Here is a 10,101-nt window from a genome sequence, read left to right as displayed (position 1 = left end):
GGCATTATCACCACTGAATCCCCCATGATCAACATCCTGGGGGTTATCACTGACTAGAAGCGGAACTGGGATAGCCATACAAATACTGTGGCTACAAGAGTAGGTCAGAGGCTAGGAATCCTGCGATGAGTAACTCACCTCCTGACTCCCCAAAGCCTGTCCGCCAACTACAAGGCACAAGTCAGGAGTGTGTGGAATACTCTCCACTTGCCTGGATGAATGCAACTCAAGCAACATGCAATAAGCTTGACACCATCCAGGATAATGCAGCCCGCTTGATTGGCACCCCTTCCACAAACATTCACTCCCTCCACCAACGATGCACGATAGCAGCAGTGTGTACCATCTCCAAGATGCACTGCAGGAACTCACAAAGGCTCATTATTGCGACTTGGGAATATATCACCCTTTATTCACTACCGCTGGGTCAAAATCCAGGAATTCGCTCCCTAATAGATCAGTGGGTGTACATACACCACATGGATTACAGCGGTTTAAAAAGGCAGCTCATCACCACATTCACAAGGGTAATTAGGGATGGACAACAAATGCTGGCCTAGGAGCGATGCCCACATACCATAAAAATTAATTTTTAAAAAACATCCTGTCCGATACTACAAAAAAAAGTCCACAGAAACCTCAGCTCCAAGGGGAAGTTATAAATGCATCCAAAACAAACCCCAATCCAGGCCCAGAACAGAACCAAGGTCAATCACATCATCACAAAATAATGAAGTGGTTCTCTTCAGGTTAACGTGCAGGTTCAGTCGGCAGTTAGGAAGGCAAATGCAATGTTAGCTTTCATAATGAGAGGGCTAGAATACAAGACCAGGGATGTACTTCTGAGGCTGTATAAGGCTCTGGTCAGGCCCCATTTGGAGTATTGTGAGCAGTTTTGGGCCCAGTATTTGAGGAAGCATGTGCTGGCTTTGGAAAGGGTCCAGAGGAGGTTCACAAGGATGATGCCTGGAATGAAGAGCCTGTCATATGAGGAGCGGTTGTGGACTCTGCATCTGTACTCATTGGAGTTTAGAAGAATGAGGGGGGATATTATTGAAACTTACAGGATCTTGAGAGGCCTAGATAGAGTGGATGTGGAGAAGATGTTTCCACAAATAGGAGAAACTAGAACCCGAAAGCACAGCCTCAGACTGAAATGATGATCTTTTAAAACTGAGATGAGGAGGAATTTCTTCAACCAGAGGATGGTGAATCTGTGGAACTCTTTGCCGCAGAAGGCTGTGGAGCCCAAGTCACTGAATGTCTTTGAGACAGAGATAGATAGGTTCGTGATTAATAAGGGGATCAGGGGTTACGAGGAGAAGGCAAGAGAATGGGAATGAGAAACATATCAGCCATGATTGAATGGCGGAGCAGACTTGATGGGCCAAGTGGCTTCATTCTGCTCCTATATCTTATGGTCTTATGGTCAAAAGGACAGTGGTGTAATCAGTGTGTGTGTTGAGCATGTGTAGGTGCAAAGTAATTTGTGTTTAAAAATAAACGATCGCAGAAATGCTACAGAAAATCAATACAGGATAGTAAATTAACAAAGAACATTTTCTCTGCGGTGTGTTATTTCTATCAAAGGAGATAAGCACCAGAGCGTGGCGTTGGGCACAACTTCGGCATTTCCCACATTGTAGCTCGTCCCTCCATCTTCACCCTTTGATAAAAGACATCATATAGTCCGTGATCTAACAATCTGATCTGACCAGCAATAACAGTCCTGGAATTCGACTGATCGGGTAAAGCAATTTCAGCTTCATACTCCAGTCTGCTACGTCATCAGATTCGTTCAAGTGTGTCATTGCGCGCTAGACTTGTTTTAAGATTCTTTACCCCTGGTAAAAAGAGGGAGAAGGTCCCTCACACATTAGTGACAGGAAGGACAAACTGTTTTGATAATGTTGTGCACATTTATGGCCTGTAATAAGCCCACTGCTGCAGTCTGATTGGCTGGTGTCCCTGCTTTGATTTATAATCTAATAGAACAGATTTCATACACCATTGCAACCTGCAGTGCATCCTCAGTATATCATGTCATCTATCTGAATCCATCGGGACTAACATCTAAAACCAGAGACTTCTGGCTATGCACTGGCTGGTAAACACGCAGTACAGTCTGGGGACCCAGTGACAGTTAATTGACAACTTTAATGTTCAACTCGGAGTAACACTTAAATGTTGCCAGTAATTCTTCACGTTTGGACTGCATGTACAGTTGTATCACTTGTCTGTTCTGAAGGGAACAAGGCACAATTGTAATCTTGATGACAAAATCATTGCTTATCAAGAGTCCAGCAATTAAATAGCAGTCAGCGGCCAACATCTTCCATTGTGTAAGTGTAAAGAAATGTACAGCCTTTGCGAAATACAAACAGTTTTAATGTCTTTCCTATGTATGCTCTTCATTTAAATTTACATGCAGACTTTGCAAGATCATTAGTCGATTATTGCAGTTTCCTGACAATATTGTGCTAAGGTCAGAATCTTCCCTTTATAAACTCAGCACTCCTTAAATGCTGGTTAAAAGCCACAGTGTACAGCAGCCTGGCGAAAGGGCATGGTACTAGCTTTCCTGTTTCTGAAGTTATAACAGAGCAGCATAACTGTTCCATTCCTGATACCAAAGATGAGCATTTAAAGAAATTACCTGTTTTTTTTAGTTTCCTTTTTACTATAATAATAATCTATAATCTTTATTAGTGTCACAAGTAGGCTTACATGAACACTGCAATGAAGTTAATGTGAAAAGCCCCCAGTCGCCACACTCCGGCGCCTGTTCGGGTACCTGGAGGGAGAATTCAGAATGCCCAATTCACCTAACAAGCACGTCTTTCGGGACTTGTGGGAGGAAACAGGATAACGCGGAAGAAACCCACGGAGACACGGGGAGAACGTGCAGACTCTGCACAGGCAGTGACCCAAGCCAGGAATCGAACCCGGGACCCTGGCGCTGTGTTGCAACTGTTAATCACTGTGCTACCGTGCCGCCCATTAGTCTGCTGATGTACCATCTAATCCGTTTTCCGAAAGACGGAAGGGAAAGGCCTATCACATACATCCAGGGCCTTTTCGGATGTCAAGCAGAGGTGTTATCAAATTGAGAAGGAGGGCTTGGTAGTTGTGTTTGGTGTAACAAATTTCACCAACACGTCTACAGTAGGCGTTTCACAATAGTAACCGACCACAAGTCCTTATTGGGTCATTTTAAACAGGAAAAGGCAATTCCCCCTCTTGCCTCTGCCCAGATACAGCGTTGGGCCCTGTTACTTGCAGCTTATGAACATCTTTTCGAGCACCGCCCTGGAACGCAGATAGCTAACGCCGATGCCTTGAGTCGCCTTCCATTTCCCACAAGCCGAGCTCCTTTGCCAGTATTGGAAGATGTCAAGGTGACTCCACATTTTTTAGAGACTTTGCCAGTGTTTGAAAGATAAATTAAGGCCTGGCACAATAAAATAATAATAATAATCTGATAATAATCTTTATTCTTGTCACAAGTAGGCTTACATTAACACTGCAATAAAGTTACTGTGAAAATCCCCTAGTTGCCTAACTCCGGCGCATTTTACGACGGCGTCAACGGGCCCCCAGGAGCAGCTATTGCGAGCCCGACTGGGGCCCAGCGCGGCACTGGAGCGACCCACGCCACTCCAGCTGCCGATACTGGCCTCAAATGGGCGCCGCGGGTCTGCTCATGCGCGCTGAGACCGGCGCGCATGCGCGGTGGCTTCCTTCTCCGCAACGGCCCCGACGCAACAGGGCATAGGGCTACATGGGCCGGCGCGGAGCAAAAGAGGCCCCCAGCCCGAGAGGCCGGCCCGCCGATCGGTAGGCCCCGATCACGGGCCGAGCCACAGCGGAGGCGCCCCCCAGGGTCGGATCGCACCCACCAGGCCGCCCCCGAAATGGTGCACGCCGAGGCCCCGCTGGGTAAGAACACACGTGGACGGCACCGGCGGGACTCGGATTTTTTTTTGCGGCAGCGGCCCCCGACCAGTGCCGCGCAGACTGCGCCGGTGCCAATGGCGCCGATTCTCCCGCTCACTGGAGAATCGGCGGATTGGCGTCTGGGCAGCGTTGCGCAATTTGCGCCCGGCCCGCCGTGAGCTGAGAGAATCCCGCCCATGATCCTGGATGGTAGAGTCTGAGGACAACCCTCAGAGGAAATAAAGGCTTATCTGACCAAGGAATATGAATTCAGTGTTGAGGACGGTATTATTTTTTGGAGGGTCCCGGGTAGCTGCCCCTTTCCCAGAGCAGTGCCCGGTACTCATGGAACTACATAATGACCATCCTGGGGTGTGAAAATTGAAAATGCTCACTCGGAGTTACACCTGGTGGTCTGATTCAGATGTCGCCGATTTGGTGAGAATGTGCGACCTTTGCCAGGAGAATCAAAAACTCCCTCCATTAGCCTCCCTACATCTGTGGGAATGGCCATGCAGGCCCTGACTGTGAGCTCACATCGGCTTTGCTGGGCCTTTTATGGGTTCCGTGTTTTTGATCCGGGTGGATGCACACTCCAAATGGTTAGTCATGAGCTCCATGACCTCACATGCAACAATGGAGAAATTGCGACAAAGCTTTTACATACATGGAATAACAGGGGCGCGATTCTCCACTCCCACGCCGGAAGGGAGAATCGCCTGGGGCGCCGAAATTTCCGGGGACGCCGGTCCGACGCCCTCCCGCGATTCTCCCGAGCAGCAGGAACGGGCCAGTCGAGTTTCGCGGGCCGCAGGCCGGAGAATCGCCGGAGATACCCAAAATGGCGATTCTCCAGCACCCCCGCGATTCTGAGGCCCGGATGGGCCGAGCGGCCAGGCCAAAACGGCGGGTTCCCCCCGGCGCCGTCCACACCTGGTCGCTGCAGTTGTGGGCGGTGCGTGAACGCTGGGGGGGGGCGGCCTGTGGGGGGGGGCGAGGGGGGATCCTGCACAGGACTTCACCTTGAATGTAGGGTGGCCCGCGATCGGTGCCCACCGATCGTCGGGCCGTCCTCTCTGAAGGAGGACCTCCTTCCTTCCGCGGCCCCGCAAGATCCGTCCCCCATCTTCTTGCGGGGCGGATTTGGACAGGACGGCAACCACGCATGCGCGGATGACGTCCGTTATGCGGCGCCGGCCGCGTCATCTATTCGGCGCCGCTTTTACGCGGGCGACAAGGCCTGGCGCGGGTAGATGACGCGGCCCCGATACTGGCCCATTGTCAGGGCCTGAATCGGTCGGGAGCGGGGCCGTTCCACGCCGTCGTGAACCTCGACGCCGTTCACGACGGCGCGGCCACTTCAGCGTGGGAGTGGAGAATCGCGCCCCAGAAGTCCAGGGCCAGGATTCTCCCCCAACCGGCGGGAGGGCCGTACCGGCGCCAAAGTGCGGCGTGAGCCACTCCGCACATCCGGGTGATAGGCCGGCGCTGGAGTGGTTGGTGCCGCGCCGGCCATGGCGGTGCTTTACAGAGGCCGGCGCGGAGGAAAAGAGTGCCCCCATGGCACAGGCCCACCCGCAGATCTGTGGGCCCCGATCGCGGGCCAGGCCACCGTGGGAGCACCCCCCCGAAGACTCCGTAGGCCACCCTCAGAGCCAGGTCCTGCCGGCATGGACCATGTGTATTTCGCGCCGGCGGGACCGGCCGAAAACGGGCGGCCGCTTAACGAACAGTGCAGACTTTTAAAACTGGCATGAAGAAAGAACTTGCGGCATCCATTGAGACCAAATTGGCCTATTATGTGTTCGACTATCGGACCACTCCTCACAAAACAACAGGAATCACCTCAGCGGAACTGTTAATGGGACGGCGGCTTCACCTACTATTCCCGAACCTGGTGGGAAGGGTGGAATCCTATCATGAGAACTGGGAAAGAAGTTGTGACTCTGCAAGGACCAAAAGAACATTCAAGACACGCAATCTGTTTCACATAAGGGACTTTGGGGATGGTCCCAGCTCGGACCCTGAGGCCATAATGGAGAAAACAGGGCAAGTGTCATACAAAGTGAGCTCCAGGATAAGGTTGTAAAAACCACCTGGTCCACCTGAGGAGGAAGGGAGCCCACCCCTGAGCAAGCCTTGTTACTGGCGATGGAGATGGCCGCAGCCATTACCAGACAACAGATCAAAGGCAACCCTGCGTCGGATAACGAGGATATGGACTCCAGGATGGAAGCTGTTGTCCTGACTTCAGCAGACCCTGAAAAGGAATCTACGTGGTAACCCTTCAGCGTTCCCTCTGGAAACGAAGGGCTCCAGTTCGGTTCTCTCCTCCAGAACTGGTTCCACCTTCAACCGACCTCAGACTGATTGCCAAGCAACATCCACGTAGAAAGAGTACCGGGGGGGAGAAATGGATTTAAGTTGGGAGGAATGTTATGGTGACCACAAAGGACATGGGAGATCATCAATCGATTCCCCTATTAAGCAGATGGGAGCTCACCCAATAGGGAATGAGCAGCGGGAGCTTAAACCCCGCTGCTTCTACGCAGGCCGGTATTCGGTAGGTCTCCGGGCTTGGACTCCCATGATGCAAGCCACGCAATGGCCTCTTTTGTCACTTTAATGAAGGGTTTGCACCTGGAAGACTGGCCTCGGTGAGGGTATTACACTATCTTAGCTGACTTCAGGGAATCTGTCTGGCCGGGGCCTGACCTGCATTCTCACTTCATTGCGGGCCAACTGGAGGACAATTGACTGAACGATAGGCACAAAGATCGCTCATCGTGACCGAGCATCTCAGTCGTGACACAACCAGCAGTAACCTTGTGTGAGCTGCTGTGCAATCTCCCTGTGCGCTTGCAGCACTCGGTCACTGACACACTACCAACACCCAAAATCCTGATCTGCCCATCACCCAGGAAGAACCTCCTCCTTTAATTTACTTCCAAATCACTGGACAAAAGCCATTGAGTGTGACACCAGTGTAATCTTTTCCGCTGACTGCTCTCCCCACCCCGTCACTCCAAATTCTGCCAAGCAAGGTAAAAACACTTCAAATGTGTCAAATAACAAAATAGAAATGGCAACAGCTTCCTGCATGGGGGGGTCATTGTTTTACAATTACCCCATATATAGGACAGAGATGAGGGGAAATAAATACAGAGGGGGAATAAATACAGATAGGAAGGGGCTGTTTAGCACAGGGCTAAATCGCTGGCTTTGAAAGCAGACCAAGGCAGGCCAGCAGCACGGTTCGATTCCCATAACAGCCTCCCCAAACAGGCGTGGGATTGTGGCGACTAGGGACTTTTCACAGTAACTTCATTTGAAGCCTACTTGTGACAATAAGCGATTTTCATTTCATTTCATTAATAGTACTAACTTAACTTGCTGAATGAAAGAGTTTTTTTTTAAATTAAGGCATTGTTTAGAAGGAAGTTAATTGCAGCACCACAACCAAAGGTTTGCAAAATCAGGAGAGAAAATCGGTGGAGTGGAATAGTTGCAACAATAATCCTCGAAGAGTTCACCAAACCATTCAATGATCGCAATCTGTTCCGAAGAGAATTCCGTTCTTCGATTGCTCATTGTCTTACTAACTTTAGCATGCAGCCATTTATTTCCTGAACAGCTGGACTAAATATAAGCCACGAAAAAATTGCAAAGGTCATTATCGAATTTGCTGTTGATAATGTTATCTAGAAATATTCCCTTATTTACTGTCAAGAGCCAGGATTCCCTCTGTGCATTTAGGCGTAGCAAAATCTAAACACATGTATTGTTATAAATGCATTAACAGATTTAGTGCAGATAACAAGGTGAAGACATTACAACCCCCCCCCCCCCCCCCCAACCCGCCCCCCCACTACCCACATCTGAATCTTCCAAAAGCGAATTTCATGAGCCTTTGATGTATCGGACTCCTTTTTTGAAAAAAGAATAAAGAAGAATTTGACAATAATAGGATTAAGCAGAAAGAAAATTATGTCCAAGAGTCGAAGCAGTTTAGCAAAATGTTCTCAGTTACGCTGGCAACTGTGTCAGAGAGTTTTTGAGGGTGCCGCAAAATCTGGAGTTCTCCCTCTCTCTCAGAAAGCTGTTCAGAGCAGAGGCCAATTGAAAATTTCAGTACTGAGATTGATAATATTTTATTAGGCTCGATTATTGAGAGTTTACAGAAACAAGACAGATAGATGGAATTGAGGCGAAAATCATTTGTGATCTCATTGAGTGCTGAATCATGTTCGAGGGGCCGAATGATCCTGTCCCTATGTTCAAGGTTTCAGTTTCCATTTGCATGCACTCTGATTCAGTTCATGTGCCAAATTATATTCACGGTGACTGTCACAACTTGTGAAACAATCTGTCGTGTTGGGTGTTCTGATGCACAAATTATCCAACACGGCTGTAGATGGTACAACTCTGTTTTATTGTCTTAACAACGGTTACAACTAACTGCTGGCTTGGGTACGTGCTTCACCAGCTAACCTGTGGACCCAGCCCTATCACTATCTTAGTGAGGCACTCAGCACATGGACTATGTCTGAGTGGCACGCTGTGAGCTCTGTGCTCTGAGCTATCTCCTGATAGAATGAGCGGAACTGTGGTGTTCCCTGTTTTATAGTGCGTGTGCTCTCACTGGTGATTGGCTGCGATGTTATGTGTGTGTTGGTTGGTCCAACTGCCTGTCCATCAGTGTGTGTGTGATTGCACCATGATATGCTGATGTGGATATCATGACATCCCCCACTTTCACAAAGGATATGTGCCTACATGCTAATAAATAGAAGTGTGTACTGAGTGCATCTGAGTATCTGTGTGCAATATTTACAACATGTACATGAGGCTAAACTATATACAGAGGAAGGTGTCAGGTGCAACAGGAAAACGAGGTTGTACCAATAACAGAACAAATGCAATCAGCAAACGACGAGAGAAAACTTCTGGAACAATGAACGACAAGAAAAGAAACACGTTAACAGTACTGTAAAACAATTCAGTGAATCCAATGTGCTAACAGGCTCATAAGTCAAGCCTCTCAGGTGGGCGACGAATTCGGGTTGACCGTTAGGGTGGCACACCACTCATCGCCCGGATCAATGTTGTGCACTGGCAGCAGCTGGTGGTTCCGACTTGGGGACATCCGTTTCTTGTGGATTACCGCAACGGGGAAGGGCTCTCTGTATTCGGTATCGCTGGTCTGGATATGACTCAGTGTAGGGGGGCTGAATCGCCCGCACGTCCCTGCGAGGCTGGCGGAATTGTTGGGAGTTGGCAGGTTGAGCTGCTCGACAGCAGGCAGCGTAGTGGCCCATCCTGTCACAGCGGAGGCATTGTCACGCTTTGGCTGGACATTGCCGCTTTAAGTGGGTGGAGCCACAGTTGCCGCATGTCGTGATGTCATGGCGTTCGTTGCGCTACCGCACATGCATGGTGCGGTCCTGCGTAGAGCGCACCTGCGCATCACGTCCCTCTGCGTCAACGTCCCCTCTTTTGCCGCGTACAAGCGCGGGAGGCCTCGGAAAGCGTGTAAAATGGCCTCCCTCATCCGGGCCGCGGGCCGGGAGGAACTTGATCGACTGGACCCGCTCCGCCTCGTAGGACCGCTGCCGTGCCGTTTTTGGCCGCCTGGATTTGGGAGTACCGGCTGGTCGCGTTCTCATGGAGGACGCAGGTCTCGATGGTAGTTGCTAGGGTGAGGAGCTTTATTTTAAGGAGCTGCTGGCGTAGGGTGTCCGAGATGACCCCAAAAACTATCTGATCCCGTATCATGGAGTCGGAGGTGGCCTCATAGCCGCAGGACTGCGCAAGGATACGGAGGTGTGTCAAGTAAGTTTGGAAAGGCTCATCCTTACCCTGCAGGCGCTGCTGGAAGAGGTACCTCTCGAAGCTCTCATTGACTTCCACGCTGAAGTGTTCCTCGAACTTCAGAAGGACCATCTTATATTTTGTCTTGTCCTCGCCTTCCGCGAATGCCAGGGAGTTGTAGATGTGGATGGCGTGTTACCCTGCCGTGAAGAGGAGGAGGGCGATCTTCCTGGTGCCCGATGCATTCTCCCTGTCTGTGGCTTCTAGGAAGAGCTGAAAGCGCTGTTTAAACAGCTTCCAGTTGACGCCAAGATTACCAGCGATTCGGAGCGGCTGCGGCGGGCTGATGGTTTC

This window comes from Scyliorhinus torazame, chromosome 7 (genome assembly GCF_047496885.1).
Source record: "Scyliorhinus torazame isolate Kashiwa2021f chromosome 7, sScyTor2.1, whole genome shotgun sequence".
Classification (NCBI taxonomy): domain Eukaryota; kingdom Metazoa; phylum Chordata; class Chondrichthyes; order Carcharhiniformes; family Scyliorhinidae; genus Scyliorhinus; species Scyliorhinus torazame.
The sequence above is the reverse complement of the archived record's forward strand: the minus strand, read 5'-3'. Positions refer to the sequence as shown.